Below are 27,584 nucleotides of genomic sequence, written 5' to 3' on the forward strand. Positions count from 1 at the left end.
AACAGGGGTAATGGCTAAAGTCCTGTGCTGAGGGAGAAGGAAATCCCTGAGCCTCTTTTTTGATTCTGAGAAGTCTTGACTCTCCCAGTGAAAATGCTCCCTCAAAGTATGCAAGGTTTCTCCAAATGAATAATCCTCAGGAAGAGATGCAGATGGAATTGACTCCTCTGCATCAGAATCCTCATAGGGAGGTATAGATAATTCCTGATCAGAAGAGGAATCAGAAGAAATAGAAACCTGATCTGAAGATTCATAATCAGTGTCTTGCCTAGGCCTCTTCTCAGGAGGGGGATGGGTACACTTGATCAAGGTAATACGGTCTTCAGCCATTTTGATCATCTGTTTTTTAGGCATAGAGGTCTGTTCATGTGGCTCATGCGTCATTTTTTTTTAGTTTTAGAAGTTGCTTTTGTCTTTGGTTTTGCAGCTGTCGTCGGTTTGATATACAAATGTTGAGGTCTGAATGCACCCTCAGAAGCTGGTGCCTGCTCAGCGGCTCCAGACCCATCCGAGGGAGATACATCCGTCGGTCCAATACCTTGAGTATCGTGCGACATGCCGGACTCCACATGGATGTCGGTAGAGGCCTGCGACTCGAAGGTAGTGAGTATCAGGGGCTGCAAAAGCGCCTCACTGAGTACTGGCGAACCGGCGACTGGCTTAGAAGCTTCGTCGTCGGTTTTGGATCTCGACTGCCTTTCTCTGTCCTTTCCTTTGCGTTTTTTATGTACTCCGGTAGTCAGATTGCTATCTGACGACATTTCTGGGTAGTTAAATCTGTTTCCAAAATACTTTGATGCAAAAATATACCGACGCTTAATAGTGCGTTGGTTAAATCTAGCACAAAACCGATAGCCAGGCACATTGTGACCAAGGCCTAGGCAAGGAATACAGTATAAATGGAAATTCTTATGAGGTATTTGCTTCCCACAAGTAATATAATTATTAACCTTTTCTGACATCGGTAAAAAGCAAGAAAAAGTTTCTCCGATGGGGTACTTAGCTTTAGTGAAGACTTCGGTTCTGAAACTCAAACTCGAATATTTCAGTAGTCGGCCGACTGGCACTTGCGAAATGCTTCTGCTTCGGGCACCGCGTGGCAAGAAAGACTAAAGAAAATGGCATCGGCTGCATGTTTTATACCCCTGACGACCTGACGTCATGGAAGAAGAGACAGCAATAGACGCAGGACCTAAGACTCTGGAATTCAGGCCGACTGAGGGCAACCTGCCAGCAGATTACCCAAATGTAATGACTGCAACAGTGAAACACAAAGAACATCAATAGATCCATGTTGTCCTATTTTCACCTGGTTCAACTGATAAGACATTGATCCAACTTGGCAATTTCAAACATGTGGATCCAACCCCTCTCTCCCACTCTCTTAATTCCTCAGATTGAGTTTGCTACCTGAAGGAACAAAGTAACTCAAAAATATTTTCAAAAAATACATATAATGAAAGCACTAGTTTTAGATACATACATGAGTACTTCTGGTTGAGAATGCAAGACTTCTAGAGTATCACCTGTTCTTCGAGGTGTAAAAGGTGACAATTTGGAAGACAGAAGAATGTTGAACCACACAAATCTAGGACAACACGGATCTATCGTTATGGTGAGTATATAATTTTCGTACCCGTTGTTGTCCATTTTCATCTGATTCAACTGATGGGACAGATTTCCTAGCTATTGTGCTCTCCAGCTGGCCTTGCAAAAAGATATTCCTGAGCACGGCAGAGCAAAATATGAGGGAGATCTGGATTGCACATCCAAGTTTATAATGAGACAAATAGGTGTAAAATGCACATACTGCAGCAGTAAAAATTTCATCAACGGGTTAATTTCTCTGAAAAACTGCTGAACTTGCCAGTGACCTAGTTCATAGGTAGGTAGTAGGCTATTGGCCCTAGGGCCTGTATAACACTAGCCAAAAAGGTACCCCTGTCTTTCACCACAGCCACAGAGGTGATCCCAAGGGTGAATTTTCTATTTCCCATCCAATCATCAAGATTTTTCTTGAAGAGTGTTAATGAGGAGCGTAGTTTGATACAGATAGGTAGTTTGTTCAAGAGTATGGGAAGTCTCTGGGACAGGAATCTGTCCCTCCAGCATGTGCATGTTCTGTTTATTGTGGTGACAAGGTTTAGGCCCCTAGAGTGTGCAGCTTGGAGAGATTGGGATTTCTTTAAGTGGAGCATGTCCAACAGCTCTGGGTTTGACATAGCTTTGTATGCTAGGCAGAGATCACCTCTCAGTAGGCGATATGCGATGGAGTAAAGCTGGAGTTTTTTGAAACAGTCTGCGTAGGGCATCTGTTTGAGGCTGATAATCTTCTTTTGTGCGGTATTTCTGTGGCCTTTTCAGTTACTGTAGATATCTTGTGAGGTACATACAAAAAGGGCATTGTACTCTATAATGGGTCTAATGAGTGACAAGTAGAGGGGAACAATGACCTCTTTTTTTCTTGGATGAGAAAACTTTTGTGATGAGGTGTGCCACACAGACGGATTTCCTGACTACTGTGACTTCTGATTATCAAAGGAGAGACTACTGTCCACCTGTGTCCCAAGGTTTCATCACACGTTCGGTGTTAAGTAGACTACCACCTATGTGGTAGCTTATGGCTACAGAGTTTTTACCAAAGGGGATGACAATGCACTTTTTGGCACTGAGCTTCAGGCCATGGCTTTGACATCAGGCATCTGTCACAGGGAGGCCCTTTTGTAGGATGTCCACATCGTTAGGAGTTTTGATTATGGCTCCTAGTTTGCAGTCATCTGCAAACTTCGTTAGCCAAAGACCTTCAGTGTTAGCTTGTACTTCAGAAAAGTAGATACCAAACAGGAGAGGACCCAGGACTGAACCCTGTGGTACTCCACTTGTCACTGGTCTGAAGTTGAAGTTTGCTACTTTCACAGTGTGGGGGTTCTGTCAGTAAGCCAGTTGGCAACCCATCTTGTGACATAGGGATTTATACCTAGTTTAGTGAGTTTATCTATAACTCCACAGTGGGGGATGGTGTCAAAAGCCTTGGCGAGATCTAGATAGGCTGTGTGAACCACCTTACCCTCGTCTGCGGCTTTGGTGACTGCTTCAAAGAAGACTGTCAGGTTTAGGAGACATGATCTGCCTTTTGCAAAATCGAAATGGGTGGGGTCCAGACTTTGGAGATTGCCAATGTCTTTGTTTATAAGTTCCATGGCTTTGCAGACCAGGCTTGTTAGGCTAATGGGGCGGTATTTCCCAGGTTCCGTGGTGGCTCCCCCTTTGTGGAGTGGGATAAAAGTCGCTGTGCGCCATTCAGTGGGCACAAAGCCTGAGGTGAGGCTATGATTAAACATGGTGCTTAGGTGGGGTGCCAGTTCATTTTGTAGTTATTGTAGAATGCAGCCTGGGATGTTGTCAGGTCCCATGGATGCTGTGTTCTTGGCTTTGGAGAGTGTGGTTTTTACCTGTGCAGCCGTGATTACAGGAACTTTGCATTCTTCCAGTATAGAGCTGGGCCCTTTAGGAGGTGAGAGGGGGGTAAAGTTAGCACTGAACCTATCTGCCAGGATGTTGGCAATATCGGTTGGTTTTGTATATTTAGTGCCACTGTGCTGTAACTCAGAGCAGATCCGAGTGTTGCCATTGAGATTCTTGACACAGCTATAGAATGCTTTGTGGTTGTCTTTATAATCAGTGGCGATTTTGTTTTTGTAACTAGCTTTGGAGAATTTTATGAGGGATCTCAGCTTCTCACTGAGGCTGACCAGGGAGTTCCTCCAATCATGGGCTTTTACTCTCTTTTGCAACAGTTTCTTTACATTGTTGTAGAGTTTGTTTATGGCAGGAGACCATCAGATTGGCTTCCTTTTTTTGGAAGATAGTATATTGGTTCTGTTAGGGATGACATGATCCATGCACGCGTGTAAGTTCTTATAAAGTGCATTTGTGTAAGATTCAGCAGTCGTACCTCTATTGTCTGTCTGCATGGGTAGCGTGAAGTTGGCTTTGGAGAAATTTTTTACGGTGGTTTCCCTAATGGGGGGGTGGGGGCGGGATGTGGATGTCTAGGGTGATTAGCTTGTGGTCAGATCTGACCAACGAGGAATTGACCTCTGGTGTGGAACACCGGTCACCCACGTTGGTAATGACCAGGTCTAGGATAGCGCTGCCCATGGTGGGGGTGTGGATAAGCTGATCCAAGGAGTTGGAATTTATGAATTCCAAAAAATGTTGAGCAAAAGAGTTGGTACATGAGTAGTTTTCCCAGGTAATGGTGGGGTAGTTGAAATCGCCCATTATTACAGTGTTGGGTTGTACCCTAATATTTTTCAGTGCATCAAGAAATAAGGAGTGGGAATCCTGGGGCATGGTGGAGGATCTATAGCAAGTTACAATTTGGATTGCGATCTTGCCCAGAGTCAGTTGCACTAAGATGATCTCGGATGCATTATGCTGAGCAACTAGCCTAGAGGTGTGGATATCCTTAATGAATATGGACACACCTCCGCCTTTAGTGTTCGGTCCGAGTTAGGTGGCTGAAAGGTGTGGTATGAATTATAGCCTGGTAATGCAGGAGTGCTTTCTGGAGCCTTGAACTAGGTCTCTGTCACTGCACAGATGTCGATGTTCTCCATTTTAAGGAGTGCCTCGGGTGAATGCATTTTGAGGTTTAGACTTCTAGCATTGAGTAGCATTACCCTCAGATTTTGCATGCTTGTACCCGTTATAGTGGTGAATTTGTCATTTGAACCTTGCACTATAGGGGTGGGCAAGAGCCTTAGCCAGTATCCGGAATCCTAAGGGCGATAGGTGCAGGCCATCTCTGCCAAAGCATCGTGGTCTGTCGATCATGTCATCCCAGGCAGATACTGGATCCCCCTACAATAGACACCAGAAGCTTAGTATATTGTTGTTTAATCATTTTGCCCTCGTACCGTGGTATCATTCTGGGTGATGGCAGGATGATACTCAGGGCTAGAGTCATACCTGCCTGGGCTACAAGATCGGAGAGCTCCTCAATGTCTCTTTTCATGTAGTCCAGGGAGGTACGTGTCAGGTGATTCACACCAACATAGACAATGATAGAGTCATATTTGTACTTGTTCTGGAGTGACCTGAGTGTGTGCATTATGTGGCGGATCCTAGCACCAAACAGGCAGCTGACAGTAACTTTCTCCTTGTTTAGCCTGGTGAGTGGAACATCAGTGTGCCTGACTATAGAGTCACCTATGACTAGAGTGCTGGGTACGTTGTTATGCCTTATGGACTGTGGTTGAGTGGCACACCGAGTTTGTGGGCTATATGTCATTTGGGTTGTGTTGGGGGGTGAAGGCTGCTTGTGTTTATGCTTTGGAGCTCTCTGTTGCTTGAGCAGACTTCTACTGAGAGCCTCCGTGAATGTAGGTGTGTGTTTTGTGTTTCTGTGTGTGTGCTTTGGTGGTGTAGGTTTTGAGGGACTATGTGATGAGTGTGGTGTGGTGCAAGTGTTTACCTTCTCCACTTGACTGTCTAGTCCAATCTTGGGTGAAGAGAGCTTTGTTTCCAGTTTGGCTATATAAGTGCATCTCTTACAGGTTGTAGTGTTGGGTGGTAGGAGGAGAGGGATGTCTGTGTACGAGGCAATTGCTGCATTGCTCCAAGATGACCAGATTCATCAGGTAGACAGGAGAAGACACCGGGAGCTGACCCTTAGACATGCCTGGATAGGTGCTTATTTATTAAGCACTAAAACCGGTTTTCCTCTAGACAAGTAAGGAAAGTTGAGTGCTGTAGTAATTTGTAGCTTATTTAGTGCTTACAACAAGTTCTGAACAAGTGCTGAGCTCAAAGAAACAGATTTGGGTGCTAAAACTAAAACACTGGCTAGTTCTAAGGGAAAATTTGAAGAGCAGACTTTATGGTGCCAGGAATAGTTTAACCCTAGCTAAGCGGCAATGTATAAAGTGATTTTTTTTTTATATAACAGTAGCAAATGAGCAAACCACTTAACCAATAAAAAGCTAAAAACGGAGCCCCATTCCAGCAGTCTTCGATCAGACAAGTTCTAAATGCACACTCCTGCCACTAGGGTGCAGGGGAACCTTCTCCAAAAAAAGATGGTCTGGATTAGTGCTCAAGTTATACATACAAAGCTAGATTCAACAGGTTTGAATTTAGTCTATGCTACAGTAAACAAGGCTTACCAATTTCAGAAACAAACAGTTCAAACAAGCAGGCACAATAAGCCTTTAAACAGAAACTCCCAGCTCAGAAGGGCAGAATCTACCCTCTCCTCCCACAAGAGTGTAGACCACACCTTCTTAATGTAAAATAACTGGTCCGAAGCCCAAGTGCTTAAACCAGAACTAATACAGTTTTAGAATAATAGACACTCCGCCTTCAATCAGTAACTTCCAACTTAGAAGGATGCAAGCTACTTGCCCTGCCACAACAGTGCAGACCACAAACCTTCTTAATGTAAAACAACTGGTCTGAAGCCCAAGTGCTTCAACCAAAGGCTTAGAGTAACAGTTACAATTTAATCGGGCTACTAACAAGCAGTAATAAATGCAGCAGAATAAATGCAATAAAGCAGGAACAAACAATTACAGTAAAAGCAGATGAATAAAGTGCAATTTTTTATACAATAGAAAATGAGCAAACTGATTTAAACAAATTACCCAATTAACCAGTAAAACAACTCAAAACTGAGTCCTGTTCCAGCTGTCTTCAGACAAGTTCTAACTGCACACTCCTGCCACTAGGGTGCAGGGGAACCTTCTCCAAAATAGATGGCCTGGATTAGTGCTCACGTTACAATCAAGTCTAAATTCAGCATGCCTGAATCTAGTCTATGCTACAGCAAAACAAGGCGCACCAATTTCAGAAAGAAACAGTTCAAATAAGCAGGCACAATAAGCCTTTAACCAGAAATTCCCAGCACAGAAGGGCAGAATCTAGCCTCTCCTCCCACAAGAGCGCAGACCACAAACCTTCTTAATGAAAAATAACTGGCCTGAAGCCCAAGTGCTTAAACCAGAACTAATACACTTTTAGAATAAAAGACAATGAGCCTTCAATCAGCAATTCCCAACTGAGAAGGATGTAAGCTACCTGATCTGCCACAACAGTGAAGACCACAAACCTTCTTAATGCAAAACAACTGGTCTGAAGCCCAAGTGCTTACACCAAATGCTTAAACCAAAAGGCTTAGAATAACAGTTACAATTTAATCAGGCTACTACCACGGAGTAATACATGCAGTAGAATAAATACAATTGAGTACTTTTAAGAACAGGCAAAGGCAAAAGCAAAATAAAGTGTCATTTTTTTTTAAGTGAAGTGCCTGAAAATATACAAAATAATTCAGTCAGGCAAAATTACGACAATGCAGAACTCTGAAAGGTTAACATGCCAAGAAATATACTTATCAATCAGCGATATACTTCCAGATTGTTTGAGAATTACACTTCAGCCAGAACACCAGGAGTTTCCAAGTGTATGTAAGAATTTACAAACAGAAACTATTTTTAAATCAGCAAGCCTTGAAGCACCCAGAAAACGCAAAAGCTGTTAGACCAGTTTTATAAACTCTACCACAGGAATGGGGGGAAGCAGTTTCAGGATAGATGAGAAACAGAAAACTATGCCAGAAAATATATAAAATAATTCAGTTGAATGAGTTGTAAATATAAACCCAGTTTATCACAAACAAATTGCAATTTGGCAACCATCTAGAAAGAGTAGCCACAAGCAGCTGATGTAATCTGATTTTCTGCAGCCTTTCATTCTATGAAAAGAAAATCTGAGCAGTCTATGAACATCAAGCAAGTATAAAGTATATTCTTTGCTCAAATTTAGGAAGAACTCCAAAAGATTGGAAGCAAACAGATTCAAGTACCTGGGAGGGGTGGTAGAGGAGAAGGGAAGTCTGAATGAAGAGGTCAAAGCTAGAATCAGAGGGGCTGCAGCCAACTGGCATAGAGTCAAGTGTAGTCTATGATGGAAGAATGCAAAAGAAGCTGACAAGTAAGGTGTACAAGACAGTGGAGTGACCAGTACTACTGTATGGAACAGAAACCTGGGCAATAAAGGCAGAGCAGATGGAGAAGCTAGAGGTGATGGAAATTAAGTGCCTGAGAAAGGTGGTAAAATGCACAAGGTGTGACAGATGAAGAAATGAGGACAGAAGCCAAAATAGCTCCAATTGCAGAAAAGATTAAAGAAAACAGATTACGGTGGCTTGGACATGTGCAGAAAAGCAGAAGATGATCTGGTGAGCAAGATTTGGGATAGACAGGAAGAAGGTAAGTGGAAGCAAGGACGTCCAGCAAAGAGGTGGAATGGATTGTGTGACAGAAGATCTGTGACAGTCAGGCATGAGTGTTGAAGAAGGTAGGAGTGTGGCACTAAATAGAGAGAGATGGCGACAGTTAACACGATACCCTGACCACATGTAGAAAATGGGAAAAAGGGGGGATAATTATGATGATGACCAGAATATTAATGGATTGGTTAATGTTGGATCTAGATGCCATCTTAAGGATAAAAGGAGGATATGTTTCAAGAAAACTCCATGAAAACAGGTATGGGAGTTTTATAAGAAAGGGCTTGTAATTCTGAAATTCTTTTAGCTGAACTAACTGCTACCAGGAAGATTTTCCAAGTTAAAAACTTAAAATCTACTGAATCAGCTGGTTCGATATTTCAAGGGATAAAGGGGATATCATAATATCACTACTGGAGGTCTAAAAAGAAACATCCCTCTGAGAAAAACTTTCAAAGCTCTCAGTGATGCTATAGGTTTGTAGTTATGGCTAATATGAAAATTAGAAATTGCTGCCATTTCCACTTTTAAAGTGGAGAAGCTAGAGCCTTTACTGAAAAGTTCTGAAAAGAAGTCCAATACAGATGGCTGGGGAGCAGAAAAGGGATCTAATCCCTAGGCTATGGCCCAAAATGAAAATCTTCTCCACCTAATTCTATGCAGTTTCCTGGTACTAGCCTTCTGAGAAGCTGTCAGGATGTGTACTACTACTGAGAACCTGGCCTCTCTGACCATCATTAAAACTGAAGAAAAGTACAGTTTTGTACCTACCATAAATGTAGATGTCCGAACTGGATAGCATCTGCAGTCATAACAAATGGGTTGTCCTGTCGTCAGGCAGCCCTTCGGTCGGCCTGATTCCAAAGTCTGGGTCCGGCTTCGGCTGATGTCGCACTTCACCCGACATCATCTCTGCTGGTCTTCGGGTATAAAGGCATCAGCCGACGCCATTTTCCTCAGTGTTTCTTGCCCCAGATGCCAATTGCCCTCTTGGAAAGCTAAATTTTGGATAAATGCCAATGTTTCCAAAATAGTAGAAGGCAAACACAAAAATAAGCATGTATGTACATATATACAAACAAATACACCATAAGAGACCCCCCCCCCCAGCTAGCTATTAGGAGGGTAAATACCCTAGGAGTACCACAGAGGGGAAGGAGGGAGGGTAATCCTGACTGCCGATGCTATCCAGTTCGGACATCTACATTTATGGTAGGTACAAAACTGTACTATGTCCTTCATGGATGCATCTGCAGTCATAACAAATGGGTAGAATACCATAGCCAAACTAGGGGAGGAGGAATAAAATGATGGTGTAGTTAGGATCCCTTGCAGTACAGCAGTGGCAAACCCTGCTCGGGATCTAGAATATAGAGGTAAATTATAATGCTTGGCAAATGTATGCACGGAGGTCCAAGTAGCCGCCTCAATAATGTCCTTGGTTGCCACTCCTCGTAAGAAAGCTGTGGTAGTGGCTGTAGCCCTTGTAGAATGAGGTCTTATGTTCTGTGGAATTGGTTTTCCATGGTAGGAGTAACAGAATCTTATGCAATTTCCTATCCATTTGGAGATTGTCTGTTTGGAAATTGCTTTTCCTTCCCTTCCTGTTGCATAGGCTACAAAAAAAGCTGGTCAGTTTTTCTGTTACTTTTGGTTCTGTCCAGGTAGTAGCGTAACTGTCTATGTACATCCAAGGTATGCAGCATTCTTTCACCTCTGTTTTGTGGATTGGGAAAGAAGGTAGGTAGGTGGATTGCCTGGTTTAAAGACACTCTGGATACCACCTTAGGCATAAATGTAGGATTAGTTCTCATGGACACCCTATCTTGATGGAAGATTAGGAAGGGTTGCACTGCCATTAAGGCCTGTAGTTCCGAAAAGTACAGTTTTGTACCTACCATAAATGTAGATGTTCGAAGATCCACATTGCTGCAGTCCTTACACTTGGGTAGTCCGCTGTCCTCGGTCGGCCCGAATATCAAAGTAATAGGCTGACGTGGGTCAAGGCGCTTAAGACTGACATCAGGACGTCAGGGTACAAATGCGCATGACCGACGTCATATCCTCAGTCTTTTCTTGCCCCAGATGTCAGAAGACCCTAAAAGGAAAGGTCCAAACCAAAAGACAGCAAAAAACAACCAACCACCCTTGCACTAATCATATGTACAATATATACACTATCCACAATATTCACAACCCAAACCACACAACCGCCTCTAACTACAGAGGGAAGGAGGGAGGGTAAATTGGACTGCAGCAATGTGGATCTTGAACATCTACATTTATGGTAGGTACAAAACTGTACTATGTTCTTCATCTCACATTGCTGCAGTCCTTACACTTGGGTAGAATCCCAAAGCAGAGGTAAGGGAGGATGGCAAAACTATAAAGCAGTAGGAGCTGCCAACATGCCCTGTAAAATTGCAGTGGCAAAGCCAGCCCTAGATTTAGAGTAAAGTGGAAGGTGGTAATGCTTAGAGAAAGTATGCACTGAACTCCAAGTAGCTGCCTCCAAAATATCTTTAGTTGCCACCCCCCTCAAAAAAGCTGTAGAAGTGGCAGTAGCCCTAGTGGAATGAGGCCTAATCCCATCTGGAATTTCCTTACCATGATGGGAATAACAGAAAGCAATACAAAACCCAATCCACTTAGAAATAGTTTGTTTTGACACAGGCTTGCCCTGAGAACCCAAAGCAAAGGAAACAAATAACTGCTGAGACTGCCTGAATGCTTTAGTTCTGCTCAAATAATATCGCAACTGCCTGTGTATATCCAAAGTGTGCAAAATCTTTTCCCCTTTATTTTGGGGGTTTGCATAAAAAGTAGGCAAATGAATAGTTTGGTTTAAAGCCACACTAGAAACCACTTTAGGCATAAAGGAAGGATTAGTACGCAAAGATACCCTATCCTTATGGAAAATTAAGAAAGGCTCAACTGCCATAAGGGCCTGTAATTCAGAAACCCTTCTCGCAGAGGTAATGGCCAACAAAAAGCAGTCTTCCATGATAAATATTTCAACTCGGCAGTAGCTGCAGGCTCAAAAGGTTGTAAAGTGAGTTTCTCCAACACAAAATTGAGATCCCAAGCAGGAGTAGGAGCTCATTGGGGGTCTTATATTCTTTGCCCCTCTAAGGAATTGCTTAAACAAAGGATGAGAAAACAATGGTGGGTCACAGTCATAGTGAGCAGAAATTGCTGCAGCATGAACCTTAATAGAAGAGAAGGACAAACCTTTGTCCAGTAACTCAGTAAGATATTGAAGAGCCACACTTAAATTAGGCTGAGAAACATCAAATTCCTTTGCTGTACTCCAAAATAAAAATCTCTTCCATTTATCTGTGTACACTTTCCTTGTACTAGGCCTTCTGGCCTCCAAAATAACATTCAAAACTTGCTGAGGAAGCTGAGACCCTCCAGGGTTTAAAACAGAATATGCCAGGCTGTTAGATGAAGAGAGTGAAGTTTGACATTGAGTAAATGACTGTTCTCCTGAGACAGCAGGTGTGGAATCGAAGGCAAAGGCCATGGAGGCTCCCATACCAGACTTCTCAGTAATGGGTACCAGTGCTGTCGAGGCCAATCTGGAGCTATTAAAATCATCTTTGGCTTGTCCTGTCTGACCTTCAGGAGTACCTTTGGGAGGAGAGGCAGAGGTGGAAAGGCATATACATGAAGATTGCTCCAATTGAATGAAAGAGCATCCACTTTCCAAGCTGTGGGATGAAACCTTTTTGTGCAAAACTTTGGCAGCTGGTAGTTTAGTGGAGAAGCGAACAGATCTATGTCTGGAGCTCCCCATAACACTGTCAATTTCTGAAATACATGAGGATCCAATTTCCACTCGTGGGGATCCATAATTTGTCTGCTCAACACATCTGCTAAGGAGTTCTGTGCTCCCGGCAGAAACCTTGCCTGAAGATTCAGCTGTAAACTGAGAGCAGTCTCCCACAAAATCATTGCTTGTCTGCATAGAGGATAAGAATCGTTCCCCTTGCTTGTTGATGTACCACATGACAGTTGTGTTGTCTGTTAGAACCAACACCTGCCCTGGAAGAAGTAAATCCTTGAAAGCTATTAATGCAAATTGGACTGCTAACATCTCCTTCAGGTTGATATGCAGAAGTTGAAGTCTGGCAGGCCACGTGTCTTGTACCCACTTTCCATTTAGATGAGCTCCCCAAGCTTTGTCTGAGGCATCTGTCGTTAGAATCTGACTCGCCTCTGGTCGGGTCACAGAGAGTCCCTTGTTTAGGTGACATTCCTGAGCCCACCACAAAAACTCCTTTTGAATGCAAGGTATTATCTGAATGACAGTGTCCATATCTTGGCAGTGCTGTGTCCATACATTTTTGAGATACCATTGTAGCTTCCTCATATGCAGTTTGGCATTGGGAAGCACCAGAATACAAGATGCCATGAACCCCAAGGCTTGAAGGACTGTCCTTGCAGTCAGCCTGGAATGATGAGACAATTGATGGAAGTAAAGAGAAAGATTATTTTGTTTGTCCGGGGTCAAAAAGGCCATCTGGGATGCTGTATTCAGTCTCACACCCAGAAAGCACATGTCCTGAGAGGGTACTAGACTGGACTTTATTTCGTTCACAGAATACCCCAGGCATCTTAGCACTGCTATCACAAACTGTAAATGATGAAGAAGTTCGTCCTTTTCTTGGGCCAGAATCAGGCAATCGTCCAAATAAGGATAGATCTGTATTCCTTTTAGCCTGAAGAAAGCTATCACTGGAGCCAGAACTTTCGTGAACACTCTGGGCGCAGTAGATAAGCCAAAGGGCAATGCAGAGAACTGATAATGAGAAGTCCCAGCCAAAACGCAGATACTTCCTGCAACTGAGCCTGATAGGAACATGAAGGTAAGCCTCCTTGAGATCCAGAGTCACCATCCAGTGATCTTTGCCCAGCAGAGGCAAAAGTTGTTGTAACGTCAACATTTTGAACTTGGGAATGTCCAGATATGTGTTGAGGATAGATAAATCCAAAATTGGTCTCCACGTGTTCCCCTTCTTTGGTACTAGGAACAGGCGAGAATAAAATCCTAGGCCCACTTCTGGTAGAGGGACCGGTTGTATGGCCCCTATTTGAAGTAGCAGAGAAATTTGTTTGTGAGCCTCTAGTCTTTGCTGAGGAGGAACGTCTGGCATGCCTTTGAAAGGAGGTAAGGTATGGAAAAAAAACTTGTAACCTTGGTGTATGATATCCAATACCCATCTGTCTTGAGTAATCAAACTCCAATTTTCCTTGAAGAGTGCCAACCTCCCTCCCAAAGGTGCTGCCAGGCAAAAAGGATCTGGCAGCTGAAAAGGTAGGTCATTGGGCCTGTTTACGAAAGGACTGGCCCCTACCCTCACCCGAAGACTGTGCAGGTGAACTCCCCGTTCTAGGTCTAAAGGAACCCTGAGCTCTGCCCCTACCACGTCTAGATATACCCCTAGACTGAGAATCATAAGAAGGATACGTCCACCCCTTAGCAGGCCAATTCCTACTAAACTTCGGAGGCTGAACTTGCAAAAAATCCTTAACAGCCTGCATAGACTTAGCCTTGTCTTCCACTTTCTTCAAGACTGACTCCACAGGTGAACCAAACAACACATCAGACTGTAAAGGAGCATCCAAAATCTTTGTCTTAACATGGTCAGATAAATTCTGATCCCTCAGCCAGGCGTGCCTGCGAAGAACTGAACCAGTGGCAGCCACCCTAGACGAGGCCTGTACAGCATCAAACCCACATTGCAAAGAATGCTTACCCACCTGTTCCGAGACATGCACCAAATCTTGTAATTCTTTACACTCAATGCCTTCCGCCAGAGCATCTACCTTAGACTTCAATTGAGAAAGAAGATAGTTTTGATATTTCAACATGTGAAACTGGCAATTCAAAGCCCTCATAGCTAAGGTGGAAGAAGTATAGACTTTCTTTCCCCATCTATCCAAAGCTCTGGCCTCTTTATCTGGAGGAACCGGATTTTTTACAACAGAGGCCTTGACACCCTTAGGTCCCTGACTAACAGTTTCTGGGTCCGCCCAAGATATTTATGAGCCTCAGGCACCCTGTAATACCTATCCGGTTTAACAGGAGCAGGAGGCAAAGAATCAGGATTAAGTGAAGCCTCTGCAAACACATCTTCCACAACATCCAGAACAGGTGGTATAGCCAAAGGCCTATGATGGGGTAAAAGCAAAAATTCCCTAAGCCTTTTCCTGGAATCAGAGAAGTCCTGACCTTCCCACTTAAAATGTTCCCTCATGGAATGAAGAGTCTCTGAAAAAGAAAAATCCTCTGGAGGAGAAGCAGAAGGAGTGGAATCATCTGCATCAGAATCAGAATAAGGAGAGTACTCCTGCAAGTCTTCAGCCAAGACTCTGAAACATCGAAGCCTGCTCAAAACTCCCCAACTCTGGTTCCACCCTAGGCCTCTTATCAGCAGGGGCAAAGAACCTCTAATCAAAGTAATTAAATCTTCTGCCATTTTAAGCATGTGCTTCTTGGGCACAGATCCTGTTGAACTAGGAGTGACACCAACAGAAGCTAAACCTGGCCTGCCTCTGGGAGAAGCCTTGGAAACAGAAGGAGAGGGCCTAACCACCCTAGGAAGGAGGGGAGTAGAGTAACCTGAGAAGCCCCTTCAGCCTGACCTACCTCCTGAGAGGCCACATCCTGCAATATCAAAGTCTCCCCCTGGGACTCCAGAGAAGCCTCCGCGGAACCACGGTTCCACTGGCGCCTCTAAAGAACCGGCGTCCGCACGGACGACTCTTCTTGCCTGGGTTTAGCTGCTTTGTCTTTGCGCTTCTTGAAGAAGCGGGCGGAGCATCCGGCGGCATATTATAATTGCACCGCTTCCGAAGACCAACCTGGCACAATCTAACCTTCGCAATAGTGCGCTTATTGAAGCTAGTACAAAAGCGACACCCAACAACGTCGTGCTCAGGCCCCAAACAAGGAATACACAAAGTATGATAATCTCTATGCGGTATCTGCTTCCCACAAGAAATACAGTTATTCACTTTTTCTGACATCCGGTAAACCACTGAGGCAAGAAAAAACTAAAATATTCTAACGGGTACTTAGCCAACTTTGACTCGGTCTGAAACTCCGAATTCGAAAAATTTCAGAACGCCGAACGGCACTTGCAACGCTGCTTCTGCATCGGACCATGCAGCAAAAAAGACTAAGGATATGACGGCGGTCATGCGCATTTGTACCCTGACGTCCTGATGTCAGTCTTAAGCGCCTTGACCGACGTCAGCCTATTACTTTGATATTCGGGCCGACCGAGGACAGCGGACTACCCAAGTGTAAGGACTGCAGCAATGTGAGATGAAGAACATCCCTCCTTGCTGAAGTAATAGCCAGTAGGAAAGCAGTTTTCCATGACAGGTGTTGTAGATCTGCTGTTGCTGCTGGTTCAAACGGAGGGAGTGTCAACTTTTCTAGTACAAAGTTCAAGTCCCATGCTGGTAATGGTGGTTTTCTAGGAGGTTTTACATTTTTGATCCCTCTGAGGAACTGCCTGAGTAGAGGATGTGAAAAGACAGGAGGATCCAAGCTGTATTCTGCTGAAATAGCTGATGCATGTATCTTGATGGAGGAATAGGACAGGCCTGTATGTAGAAGCTCTGCCAAGTACTCCAGAATGTTAGCAATATCTATGTTCGACACATCTTTTCCTCTTTCAGTACTCCAAATGACGAACCTTTTCCATTTTCCTGCATAGTTCCTTCTTGTTGAAGGTCTGCGGGCTTCAAGGATAATGTCTTTAACCCTTTGGGAAAGGTCTGGGTTAGTTGCTGCTATGTGATGTTCCAGGCAGTCAGTTGCAAGGTTTTTAGGTTTGGATGTATGATGTTGTAGTTGTTCTGAGTTAACATCAGAGGCATCAGGGTATTGACCACATTTTCTCCCGAGACATGCTCCTCAGCAATGGGTACCAGTGTTGTCTTGGCCAGTTCGAGCTATCAGAATTATCCTTGGACGTTCCTCTTTCATTTTCAGTAGTACCTTGTGCATCAAGGGAAGAGGTGGAAATGCATATGCTGTCAGGCCTTTCCAGCTGAAGGATAGAGAGTCCACCTTCCATGCAAGTGGGTGGAATGTCCTTGTGCAGAATTTTTGAGCTGGTGATTGAGTGGGAAGCGAATAGATCTATTTGTGGCATTCCCCATTTCTTTGTGATGGCCTTGAAGATGTCCGGGTGTAGCATCCATTCGTGAGCATCCGAGGTGGTTCTGCTTAAAATGTCTGCTAGGGTGTTCTCTTTTCCGGTACAAATATTGCCTGTAACTGGATGTTGTAGCTGAGAGCCAGATTCCAAAGGTCCAAAGTCATTCTGCATAGGGGTATGAATGAGTGCCTCCCTGTTTGTTGATGTACCACATGACTGTGGTGTTGTCTGTCCTTATCATCAAATGGCCTTCTTTGAGGAATGGTCTGAATTTTTGGATTGCCAGTTTTACTGCCAGCATTTCTTTTGGTTTATGTGCAGGTGCAGCTGGTCCTGAGTCCACAGTCCTTGTACGCATTTGTCCAGCATGTGCGCCCCCCATCCTAGGTCTGAGGCATCCGTTGTGATGGTTTGGCTTGCTCGAAAGTTGTGGAAGGGTAAGCCTGGGTTTGACTGGCATGCTTGAGCCCACCATAGGAACTCCTGTTTTAGGCATGGGATTAGTGGTATTTCTGTTTCTAAGCTGTGCCTGTGTTGAGACCATAAATTCTTTAGGTACCACTGTAACTTTCTCATATGCAGTCTGGCATGTGGGACCAAGATTATGCATGATGCCATGAAGCCCAAGTCCTGCAGAACTTTTCTTGCTGCTAGTTTGTTCTGCTTTGTTAATGCCAAGAAGTAAAGAGGGAGCTCTTTTTGTTTTTCTGCAGTTAGGAATGCCATTTGTTTTACTGTGTCCAATTCCGCGCCCAAGAAAGTTCTTGTTTGGGATGGTATCAGCCTTGACTTTTGTAAATTGACTGTTTATCCCAGGGCTTGTAGCAAGTAAATGACCCTTTGTAAATCTGTTGTCAGCTTGCTTTTGTTGTCCGCTTGTAACAGGCAGTCGTCCAGGTATGGATAAATTTGGATTCCCTGTACTCTGCAGTGAGCGATTACTGATGCCAGGCATTTTGTGAATACTCTGGGCGCAGTAGATAAGCCAAAGGGCAATGCTGAGAATTGATAATGCTCTGATCCTGCAAGAAATCTGAGGTATCTTCTGCAATTTGGTCGAATGGGGACGTGCAGGTATGCCTCCTTGAGATCTAGAGTTACCAGCCAACACTCCTTGCCCAGCATGGGAAGAAGTTGCTGTAGGGTCAGCATTTTGAATTTTGGGACAATGATATATGTGTTTAAGATGGACAGGTCGAGAATAGGTCTCCAGTTTTTCTCTTTTCTTGGCACTAGGAAGAGTCTGGAGTAGAATCCTTTGCCCTGTTCTGTTATTGGTACTCTTTCCACAGCTCTCATCTTTGTTAATTCCGCTATCTGCTGCAGAGCTTCTATTTTTGATTTGGAGGCAGGTTTGGCATTCCTCTTTTACTGGTAAGGTGTGGAAGTGGAACCGGTAGCCTTGGTCTATGGTTTGCAAAATCCACTTGTCTTTTGTGATATAGTGCCAATTTTTCGAGAATAAGGCTAACTTTCCGCCTAATGGTGCTGCTATTTGCTCCCTGGTAGGCGGAGTCAGAGCCAAGTCACTGTGATTGTCCTGTTGCAGTGGCAGTGGTTGTGTCTGTGCCTCGGTTATTGCCTTGCCACTGTCGTCCTCTGTAGGCACCTCCTCTGGATTGATTTCTGCCCCTAGAGCATCTATTCCTGCCCCTTTGGGATCTTGTGGAGTCAGGAAAGGACCAATTTTTGGCAGGCCAGTTCCTGCTAAACCTTGGGGGCTGAACCTGTAAGAAATCTTTAACTGTTTGTACAGATTTTGCCTTTTCTTCCATTTTCTTCATTACCTGCTGGGCAGGTTCCCCAAATAGACTGGCCTTATCCATAGGAGCATCTAATAGCTTTGCTTTAACATGATCCGGTAAGACCTGTTCTTTCAACCATGCATGCCTTCTTATCACTGTGCCAGTCATGGCTGATCTAAATGAAGCCTCCAGTGCATCATAGCCACATTTTAAGGAATGGTTACTAACCTGTTGGATGTTATTCACCATTTCTAATACATATTTCTTATCTAAAGATTCATCAGAGGACAGCTTTTTAATTAACTGATCAAGCATAAACTCTTGGTATTGGATCATGTGAAACTGATAGTTTAAAGCTCTAGCTGAGAGAGTAGCAGAGGTGTAGACTTTTTTCCCCCATCTCTCTAAGGACCTGGATTCCCTTTCAGAGGGAATAGGGTTTTTTGCTGTGGTCGAGGCTACTGCCTTAGGCCCCTGGGATATAGTTTCGGGGTCTGCAAGTGGGGCCTTGTATAGGTGGTGATGAGTGTCTGGCACCCTATAAAATCTATCTGGTTTGGCAGGGGCTGGAGGTAAAGAATCAGGAGCGGTGCAGACATCATTAAATGCATCGTCCACAACAGGCAGAACAGGAGGTATAGCTAAGGGCCTATGTTGTGGTAAGTGCAGAAAAGTCCTAAGCCTTTTTCTTGAATCTGAGAAATCTTGTCCCTGCCATTGGAATTGTTCTCTCATGGCATGTAAGGTTTCCCCAAAGGAGAATTCCTCTGGTGGAGAGGCAGCTGGAATGGATTCTTCAGCATCGGAATCTTCATAATTGGAAAAAGGAGCCTCTGGCTGGTCTGTAATGTCTGAGTCATCCGCAGAATCATCAGAGGACACAGGCTCGGGGGGCTCTGCTCTAGGTCTCTTTTCTGGGGGCTGAGAGGCCCTGTCTGGGTGAGATTGGGATCCCCTAATTAAGGATATTAAATCTTCTGCCAGAGTAAGCATTTGTGAACTAGAAGTGGGCCTGTGTGAGGGGGGTTTAACAGGCACTGATTTAGCAGATTTGGCTGCTTTAGCCCTGGCAAAGGCCTTAATAGACATGGTTGCAGGAGGCCTAGCAGCACCACGTGCTGGGGTAGAGACATCCAAAGGGATGGTGTCTGATAAATCACTAGGAACCACAGTTGTAGGCAAAATTTCTGAGGCTGATTCAGGTAAGGTAGCAGGAGCCTCAGTAGTAGTCATGGATTCGGCTGAAGACTGACCAGTTTTCTCGGTTTCGGACGAAACCGAGACACTCGCGGCATGCTTAACCGTGGTTTCGGCCGAAACCGCGAGTGTCGGTCTTTTTCTTTGTGTTTTTTAACAATTTGGGTAGTCGGAGGATCCGACGGCATAATGTACGCAAAATCTGAGCCGAAAAACTGTTCAGCAAACTCCGACCGACGCCTAAGCGTTCATCGGTTGAAGGAAGCACAGGCCGAACAGGCTGCTACGTCGTGGTCTGGGCCTAAGCAAGGCAAACGGTAAGAGTGGAAATCTTTATGAGGTATTTGTTTCCCACAAGTTAAACAGTTATTGACTTTTTCTGACATCGGCTGAGGCAAGAAAGAGTCCCCAACGAGGTACTTAGCTTTTTAGAAGTCTTCGAAGTAGTATTCGGTAGTAGTAATCTCTGGATCTGACCGACCGGCACTTGCGAACAGCTTCTGCTTCGGGCGCCACGCGGCAAGAAAGACTGAGGAAAATGGCGTCGGCTGATGCCTTTATACCCTAAGACCAGCAGAGATGACGACGGGTGAAGTGCGACATCAGCCGAAGCCGGACCCAGACTTTGGAATCCGGCCGACCGAAGGGCTGCCTGACGACAGGACAACCCATTTGTTATGACTGCAGATGCATCCATGAAGGACATCCAAGTGGTTAGGTTCAGTGTGTCCAAGCCCAGGATAGAATACCTGAAAGGATGGGATAAAACATTTGGTCTGTGAGAGAATATCCAGGGAAGACTTAGTAGATGAAGCGATAGAAATGGGAACCAAATCTGTAAGGGCCAATAAGGGGGCAAGGAGGATCACTTTCATCTTGCACCTCCTGTCTTTCTGAATGAATTTTTGTGGTTAAGGGAAAAGATGGAAAGGTGTAAAGAAGCCCAGAGGGCCAAGTGTGGACTAGACAGTCCGTCGGTGCACGACCATGTGGAGGGACTGGTGCAAAGTAACTCCACACTGTTCACAGAAGGAAACAGGTTGCAGCAAGGTAGGACTCATTGGCAGAAAATTGAATTTGCCACTGACTGAGGGACCACTAGTGGGACAAAAGAATGTTACTGCTTAGCCTGTCTGCTAGCACAATGGAAGTCTCCGGGATATGCACTGCTACAAACACTGACCACTGCCACACTCTCAATGCTTTCCAATATAGAGGATAAGATCTGATCCCCCATTTACCTACCAGACTTCTGACATACTGTCTGTATGAACTGAAATCATACCTTCTGGAACACAGTCTTGAAATGTCTCCAAAATTAAAAGGACTGCTCTCATCTCTAGAACACTGATGTGTAGGTTGGCCTCTAAACAGTGTCCCGGTACATTCAACAGTCTTCTTTTCATAATGCTCTCCCCCAAGGGGAAGCATTTGGGGTGACCCCCGCTACTGGAGACAGAGGACAAAAGGGACGCCCTTTGCAAAAAAGGGAAGAGGATATCCACCACAGTTCACACAAGTCATGCATATTGGGAATAAGCTAGATTGGGTACTCAGTGGGTGATGTAGCTGTGACCACTGGACTGACAACATTCACTGAATGACTCTAATATAGAAATGGGAGAGGAGTACCAGACTGATCGTAGAAGCCATGAGATTTAAAAGCTTTAGAATTAGATGCGCTGGTAGTGAAGAGTGTCATAAGACTTGGCTGGCTATTTACTGAAGATTCAAAATTTGGTGGGATGTAGAAAAACCTTCTGATTCAAGGTACTGAGATGGAATAAAGTGATTTTCTGGACTGTTTGGGAGTCAACTGACCCTTGGAGAAATTTACAATAATCCCTAGATTGTGAAGTAACTGGAGTAAAGTGTCCCTCCTTTGAATAAGTAGATCATTGGACAGAGCAGTTAGGAGCACAATCATCCAAATATTGGAACACCTGGAACCCTTGCAGCCTAAGATAGGCTGTGACTACTGCCATGCAATTGAATACCCAGCGAACCATGGTGTGCCCAAAGGGCAGAGCCCTGAAATAACTGGCTCCCAGCCTTAAATGAAGAAATCTCCTTGATTGCTTGTGCATTTTCACTTGATAAGCATCCTAGAGATCTAGTGAGCACATCCAATTATCCTTCCTGAGGAAAAGGTAAGTGGACTGAACCTAGACCATCCAGAAATTTGACTGCTTCACAAATAGGTTTAAGTGACTGAGGTCCAACATAGACCTAAAGTCTCCAGTTTTCTTTGGCACTAAAATATCTGGAGTAGACACCAGATTCTTGTTGGTCTGGTGGGACCAGCTGGATGGCTCTTTACTCTAGCAGTTTTTTGACGTCTGGTGTAGTGGATTCCAACTAACGGGGTGGCACTCGGAAATCTGTTTACTTGACTGTGGAGGGTAGAGAGAGGGAACAGTGTATCCTCTGGTGATTATCCACAGCATCCAAGAATCTGCAGAGATGACCTGCCAGATTTGTGGGTGCTGGAATAAGTGCTCCAACCCCCCCCCCAAGAAAGTTGCAGCAAAGCAAACCTTCAAGAGTACAGAAAGGATTTCTCCAAAAAGGGTTCATGAAATCCTTGGTTTTGTGGACTGCCCCTGCCTCTAGGATGACATCTGTTAAAGTTATCCCCCCTAATGTGCTTCGGGAGGGCTTGTCTGAAGAAGTACTCTGGTTAAATCCCTGAGATTTTCTAAACCGTGTCTCCTTATTCCTCTCTGAATACCTGGAAAAGGGTCTTGAGGAGTAGAGAAGCGGATTCCCAAGCCAGACAGTCTTAACATTCTATTCACTTCTGGTTAGTGTGCCTTCAACCTTGGGCCCAAAAAAGTAGAAACATCAAAGGGAGATTAATAAAGGACATCTTAAAGCCTTCCGCAAAATCACACAACCACATCCAGGCATGGCAATGAATTGCTATGCCTGTGCTTGCTGCTCTTGATGTTCCATCAGCTGCACTGAGATCAGTCACATAGAAACACTGGAAAGTGACATAAGGGTAGACAGCTTGGATTCCACTTTCTTTTGGATATCCACCAGCAAGTTACCTGAGAGACAATCGGTAAGCTCTTTACTGCAAACTTATGATATGAGCCTAGCTGCTCAGCGCTCTAAGTGAAAAGGTCACTGAAGCAAAGTCCCATTTTCCAAACTTGTCCAGAGCCATTCATTCCCTATTATGCGGGGATGAACAACTGTGCTCTCTTCTTTTAAAAAGAAGAATCACCACTGCACACAATGTGTGTGTGTGTGTGTGTGTGTGTGTGTGTGTGTGTGTGTGTGTGTGTGTGTGTGCGTGTGTGAGCGAGTGTGTGAAAGGGGCCCCCAAAGGACAAAAACCTTAACGACAATAACAAGCAGAATAAGAAACCTTAACAGAAGACCTATTACAGGTGTGACTAAATATCTATAAATCCAAAAATTATATGTATGTATATGCTTATAGTATACATTTTTTTTGTTTACAAACAAGACTAAAAGCAGGGCTAAAATGGATTAGACCCAAGTCTAATATCAAAAAATTAAACTTAACTTATAGTCATGCCAAAAAGAATAAAGATCAGAGCCCTGAAAAAACATGACCATTCGATCAAGTAACAAACAAGATCTGAGGTATTAAGAGGGTGGAAGAAAAAAGTGCCGAGGCTGAATCCGAGTCAGATCAGAGTCCCATCAGTTGAATCAGATGAAAGTGGACAACATCGGATCACCTTGTTTAATCTCGACAGAGCCAGGATGGGTTTTCAGACACTTTCTTTTCTGGGGATTAAGAACAGTCATGAACAGTACACTGTTACTGCCTCTCCTGGAGGCATGCTTTGGATGGATCCTTAAAATAACAGGTCCTGTAAAAGAGGAGTAATCATCTTTCCTTGCTGTTTTGGAGTGAGTAATGCACAGAAAGGGTGGAGTTTTCCAAAAATGGAGAGAATAACCCTTCTTTATGATCTGCAGGATCAACCTGTCTTGAGTCATCTCTTCCCATTAAGTGTAGGAGGAAGCAAGGCTTCCTCCTTGGTTGGGGTGCAAATGTTCATTCTTTTTCCAGGGGAGGGTGCTAGCACAGATTCCTTTTGCAGGGTGAGTTGCCTGGACTTCATAAAATCCATTAGGTCCTGGTGCCACCTTGACCAAGTCCTATGTAGAGAGACCTGGGTGGATGAAGCAGGGGACACAGACAACACTGGATGGGACAAACCTACCTGCATTTTTATCTTATAGGTTCATAGGTTGGTACTAGGCTATCGGCCCTAGGGCCTATACAAGCCTAGCCATAACAATTCCCTGGTTATTTCTTCCCACACTATTTACTTCCCTGGACCCCTGTCTAGCAGGGCGATTGACGTGATCCCCGGGGTGAATTTCCTTTCTCCCATCCAATAAATCTTGGAAGCAGAGGACTCGGGGGAAGGTAACGCCTCAGGTCACAGGTGGGTAGCCTTGACCTCAGTCTGCTCCCAAGTAGTTCCTCACTTACTATCACCAAGAGGATACTGCCCTCACCCTCAGTCATTGGTACCCTGGTGTCAAAATCCATAGCCTACTTAGTGGCTTTAAACTCAACCAGCACTGGCCTGGTGTTAGCATGTATGGAGTAAGCATGAGTCATGGCAGCTCCGGAGGGGTCACACCAAGGGACTTGGGCTTAAAGCATCAAACAAGGAGCTGCCAAGCCACTTCACCTGTGTCAGCAATCTAAAGTCTGCCATACACAGAACTGTCTTCTGCCTCCTGGATGATCTTCTCCATTTTGAGCTTATTCATTCTCTTCTCAGGGATGACAGCTTGAGAACCAGCAGTCAGTACTGCGTGAAGGCCCAGCCCTATCTGAATCTAAGTGATACTGGAGGGATTTTACCCTTTGCCTAATGATTTTACTATTGAAATTAGCACAAAATGGACAGTCAGGAAAATCGTATGGAGACTCTAAGCAAAAAAAGGCAAAACAAATGGAAATTTGTGTATGGAGCCGACCCCCCAATGTAATCAACAATTTTAAACATTAACAAACTACAAGTTATACAACTAAGGAAGATGCTCAATGGGGTACTTATCTGAAATGCTCTGATCATTCATGCTGACCAATGGACTGCTGATACCGTTTTATGTAGACTTGTGCATCGGACTACATGACAGAAATGAAGATGGCTCTGTCTGGCATACCTCTTATACCCTTAACGTCCCTACAACAGATGGCTGAGGACAGTGAAAGACACTTATTATCTGGGCCAGCTGTAGGTTTCTGCATGGCAGGAAGTCCCAAAACTAAGCACTGAAATAATATGATGAACATCTCAACATGAGATCCAGACACAGATAAACTTAACATCTCAAATCTGGTGCTTTAGGAATGTGATAAGAACCCTTTACATCTAGGATCACTAAGAAACTTAGAGGGAATGAGAAAAGTGACAGGTTGTGAAAGCGGTAACATTTTGAACTTTGTAGCTTTCACAAACTGGTTTAGAAAGGTCTAAAACTGGCACTCATTAAGTTTCTTTTTTATGGTACCAAAAAAATTCTTGAATTAAAGCCTTCCACTATTCGAGAGGGATGGTCAGCTTCTATTACTCCCAATTCAGCAGATGCTTAGTGACAAAGGAGAAAAAAAAGAAATCCGGTCTGTTGAATTAGGAGGAATCCCTTGAAAAGGAAGGAGAGAGTCCCCACTGTCATCTATATCCCTGAAGAATCACTCTCAAAATCCATTTGTCTGAGACTAGCAACTTCCAAAGTGACAGAAATGGAGAAGCAGATTTTGGGGAAGGCTTAATTGATTTCCAGGGTGGGAAAGTGTAAGTGTGTGTGTGTGTGGGGGGGGGGGCACACCACTTTGTAGACAGTCAAGCAGACTTGTGTGTCCTTATTTCTAAGGAGATCCTGATTTCTTTTTGGTGATCCCTTACCATTTTTAAGTCTGCTTATTTTCCTTTTTATAAAATTCTGCAGAGGTATATGTTAAACCCTTGACACATTTGGAGAAGGAAGGTAGAAGATTTGAGAAAAACTCAAACTAGCTTCCTTCTCTCACAACACTTGTTTAGGATGTTCACAGCATATGGTCCAAAAATAACCATAGAAGAATTAAAAATTTCAGCTTTTACTTCCTCAGGTAGGTTTTCCTGTATGAGACCAAGCACTCCTTCGCATAACAGTTCTAGCAACAGCAGCTGTGGAAGATATATCAGCTGAATCATAAGAACACTTTAAAGAGAGTGTTTAGCCACCGAGAGACAGAAGCAATTATATTACACAAAGATTACTTTTTTAACAGAATGGAAAAAGATGCCATAATTATTCTCATATTCTTACATGAATCATGCATAAACTTTAACATGTGCACTTGACAATTAAGAATTCTAAAAACAAGCACAGCAGAATATACTCCCCCAACATATTTCAAATGTTTTTTTCTCCATCCTTATCTGAAGAGGGAGAGGTTAGCATTTACCAGATGTTTAGCGGCAGCAGGGTTTAAAAGGAAAATCACTGATGGGTCAAGATCTGGGGTTAGAAAAAAATACAAAATTGAGCAACTTTATACAATCTATCTACTTTATTAGTAGCAACAGGATGCCTGTAAGAACTGCAGGCTGCAATAAAACATCTTCCAATGCTGGAAAGATCAGGAGGAACTGCGCTGGTTTATGAAATTCCAGCTTTGATAAACCATATTTCTTCTAAGAGACCATGGATTTATTACATTCCCAATGAAACAACTCATTAACTCTGGATATGATTTAAGAATAAGAACATCCTTTAATCGACTATCAGAAGAAACGCACTCCTCTGCGTCAGAATCGGACATCGAAGGACAGAAAGCAGAAGTTGCTTCCTCACAATCTTTTTCCTGTTCAATAACCTGAAAATATCCACACAGTGAAGGATTTTCTTTTCTCTTACTAGTAACACCAGAAATGGAAAGGTTAAGAGCCCGAACTAAATACGAAGTCAAGCTCAATAGTTCACTCATGCCTAAAGGAATAGAGACGTGGGATAGAATATGTCTAACTTTTTGCTTTTTTTTGGCAAGAATTTCTATAGAAGCAGAATGATTTCTGACCGCCAAATCCTCTCTAGTGGCAGGCATCAGAGTCCAGCTAAGAATAAGGGTATTCCCTGCTCCATCAGATAACAACAATAATAGTTCTCCCTTGCCTGCCAAGGTCACTCCAACAGCTAAAGCCCAACAAAAATGATGAATGGTCTGAGGGACCAGAAATGGCTATAGGGGAGTCACCTTTTTGTGGCTGTGGTAGATTTGGAGTCTGCTTAAGGGGCAAATTCTGTCTGTAAATTTTCTTTTTTTTGTCTGGAAGAAGTAGCCAAGTAACAGTTAAAAATTTAAAAAAGTTGCTTTTTCCCCACAACAAAACTAACACTACAAGGCACTTTACACATTTACCCCAGACACCAAAAATAAGGTAACATAAGTTTAGTTAGGGAAATCAAACTTAACTTTAATAACTTTTTTCAACAAAAGTGTCACTTTTCACAGTAAAAAGTGAAAGTCACATGACACTTCTTAACTTAAAATATATTTTACAGAAATAGTTGTTTCTGTCATGAGAATAAAATGTGGAAGGTCTTCCCCCAAAGTGGTCTGTCCAGCAATGGACACTATTAGCTGACTATGCATCCATGATGACTTGCAACAGGAGAGGCTTTTGGTGGCAGGAAAGCTCTGAAGGGCTTGACACCCAAACCATTGATTTTCTTTACCTCTGCCTGAGCTGATAACAGTTTAAGCTCATACAAGCTGACCTTAAAAGCTTCAGAAGCTTGACAGATGTTATTTAGTTAGCAGAGTATAGCCCTTACAGCCAAGGTGACTGCACCAATGATCAAAAGAACATTTTCCCACACATCTCAGGTGAAAATCTGCAATCACCTGTCCAGTCATCCAGAGAGGTTTTAAAGACTGCCAAGAAAGCAGACTTCAATATTAAGTGAAGCCCATAACAGAAACAACAGTTTAAAAAGTTGCCTTAAACTCCGAAGAAAACATTGGACAAACAGCTTGCAACAGAGTCCTTAACAAGCTAATCCCAAGAATTACATTAAATTCATGTGAAGTTGCTCAACAACCACCTTTCAGGAATAATGGAGAGTATATAGGTTTTCTAACTGCCTTAGACGGAGAGCATCAATAGAGGAAGATCC

General features: G+C 43.7%; 1 protein-coding gene across 9 annotated transcripts in view; it reads right to left on the minus strand.

Annotated features, from left to right (window-relative positions):
• Window positions 1-27,584, minus strand: part of GIGYF2 (GRB10 interacting GYF protein 2) — a 2,932,407-nt gene that overhangs the window by 996,039 nt on the left and 1,908,784 nt on the right. The gene's annotated exons all lie outside the window — the stretch shown is intronic.

This window comes from Protopterus annectens, chromosome 4.part1 (assembly GCF_019279795.1).
Source record: "Protopterus annectens isolate FY-2018-M chromosome 4.part1, PAN1.0, whole genome shotgun sequence".
Taxonomy (NCBI): domain Eukaryota; kingdom Metazoa; phylum Chordata; order Ceratodontiformes; family Protopteridae; genus Protopterus; species Protopterus annectens.